Genomic DNA, 2,500 nt, shown 5'->3' with positions numbered 1-2,500 from the left:
CGATGGTGGTCGAGGCAAGCGCCCGCACCAAGGCCGAGCGTGTGCCAATGGTGGTCGAGGCAAGCGCCCGCACCAGGGCCCAGCGTGTGCCGATGGTGGTCGAGGCAAGCGCCCTCACCAAGGCCGAGCGTGTGCCGATGGTGGTCGAGGCAACCGGCCGCACCAAGGGCCGGCGTGTGCCGATGGTGTTCGAGGCAACCGCCCGCACCAGGGCCCAGCGTGTGCCGATGGTGGTCGAGCCAGGAGCCCGCACCAAGGGCCGGCTTGTGCCGATGGTGTTCGGGGCAACCGCCCGCACCAGGGCCCTGCGTGTGCCGATGGTGCTGGGGGCAACCGCCCGCACCAGGGCCCAGCGTGTGCCGATGGTGCTGGGGGCAAGCGCCCGCACCAGGGCCCAGCGTGTGCCGATGGTGCTGGGGGTAACCGCCCGGACCAGGGCCCAACGTGTGCCGATGGTGGTCGAGGGAACCGCCCGCACCAGGGCCCAGCGTGTGCCGATGGTGCTGGGGGCAAGCGCCCGCCCCAGGGCCCAGCGTGTGCCGATGGTTATCGGGGCAACCGGCCGCACCAGGGCCCAGGGTCTGCCGATGGTGCTCGAGGCAACCGCCCGCACCAAGGCTCAGCATGTGCCGATTGTGATCGAGGCAACAACCCACACCAAGGCCCAGCTTGTGCCGATGGCGGTCGAGGCAAGTGCCCGTACCGAAGGGCAGCCTATGCCGATGATGGTCGATGCATGTGCCATCACCATGCGCCATCATGTGCCATTGATGGTCGAGGCCTTGGCCGAAGTTCGATTTTGAGCCACGGTGCCCATGCTTGGCTCCAGCATGTGCTGGTGCCGCATTTTTTTCACTCGGGACAGCATCGCCGGAGCATCGCCGGAGCATCGCCGGAGTACCGCCGGAGAACCTGACCGGCGGCATTGGGGTTCCGGCGATTGGGAGGGGGGCCGGGGGGGTGTGCGCACATGATGTGCGATGGGTGCTGGTACTTGGCCTTGTGTTGGCCCCCTATCCCTCATCAAACCTCTGAGAATTCACACCCCCTTAAAGAGCATTTGAGATTTTACAGGTTTGCTACCAGTAGCCGTTAAAGTGTCTGAAATGGGGACACTTTTTTCAAACGGTCACAAAATCTTCTCTACTTCGAGTTTTTAGCTGAATTTTTTTGTGCATGCCAACAAAAATAGAAGGATCATGCCTACAAAATTTGGGGCCAAAAATCCTTATAAAAAAATTTTAAAAAATCCCGAACCGCAAAAAGTTTCGAAAATCATGAAAAATAGAAAACGAGTCATCTTCCAACGAAACTTCACGTGAAGGCTTAGGGGACCATTGTATGAATTTACAAGCCATAAAAATGGCATTGGCACGGCAGAAATTTGAAGATGTGCCTAAACCCACCAGGGCCCAGCGTGTGCCGATGGTGCTCGAGGCAACCGCCCGCACCAGGGCCCAGCGTGTGCCGAAGGTGCTCGAGGCAAGCGCCCGCACCAGGGCCCAGCGTGTGCCGACGGTGGTCGAGGCAACCGCCCGCACCAGGGCCGATAGTGTGCCGATGGTGCTCGAGGCAACCTGTCGCACCAGGGCCCAGCGTGTGCCGATGGTGATCGAGGCAACCTGCCGCACCAGGGCCCAGCGTGTGCCGATGCTGGTCGAGGCAAGCGCCCGCACCAGCGCCCAGCGTGTGCCGATGGTGCTCGAGGCAACCGACCGCACCAGGGCCCAGCGTGTGCCGATGGTGCTCGAGGCAACCTGCCGCACCAGGGCCCAGCGTGTGCCGATGGCGCTCGAGGCAAGCTCCCGCACCAGGGCCCAGCGTGTGTCGATGGTGCTCGAGGCAACCTGTCGCACCAGGGCCCAGCGTGTGCCGATGGTGCTCGAGGCAACCTGCCGCACCAGGGCCCAGCGTGTGCCGATGGTGCTCGAGGCAAGCGCCCGCACCAGGGACCAGCGTGTGCCGATGGTGGTCGAGGCAACCGCCCGCACCAGGGCCCAGCGTGTGCCGATGGTGGTCGAGGCAACCTGCCGCACCAGGGCCCAGCGTGTGCCGATGGTGCTCGAGGCAACCGACCGCACCAGGGCCGAGCGTGTGCCGATGGTGGTCGAGGCAAGCGCCCGCACCAGGGCCCAGCGTGTGCCGATGGTGGTCGAGGCTGCCGATGATGGTCGAGGCAACCTGCCGCACCAGGGCCCAGCGTGTGCCGATGGTGCTCGAGGCAACCGACCGCACCAGGGCCGAGCGTGTGCCGATGGTGCTCGAGGCAAGCGCCCGCACCAGGGCCCAGCGTGTGCCGATGGTGGTCGAGGCAACCTGCCGCACCAGGGCCCAGCGTGTGCCGATGGTGGTCGAGGCAAGCGCCCGCACCAGGGCCCAGCGTGTGCCGATGGTGGTCGAGGCAAGCGCCCGCACCAGGGCCCAGCGTGTGCCGATGGTGCTCGAGGCAACCTGCCGCACCAGGGCCCAGCGTGTGCCGATGGTGGTCGAGGCAAGCGCC

The sequence above is a fragment of the Durio zibethinus genome, unplaced genomic scaffold (assembly GCF_047325235.1).
Source record: "Durio zibethinus cultivar Kanyao isolate XHJ-2024 unplaced genomic scaffold, ASM4732523v1 HiC_scaffold_3, whole genome shotgun sequence".
Classification (NCBI taxonomy): Eukaryota; Viridiplantae; Streptophyta; class Magnoliopsida; order Malvales; family Malvaceae; genus Durio; species Durio zibethinus.
This window is presented reverse-complemented; position numbering follows the sequence as displayed.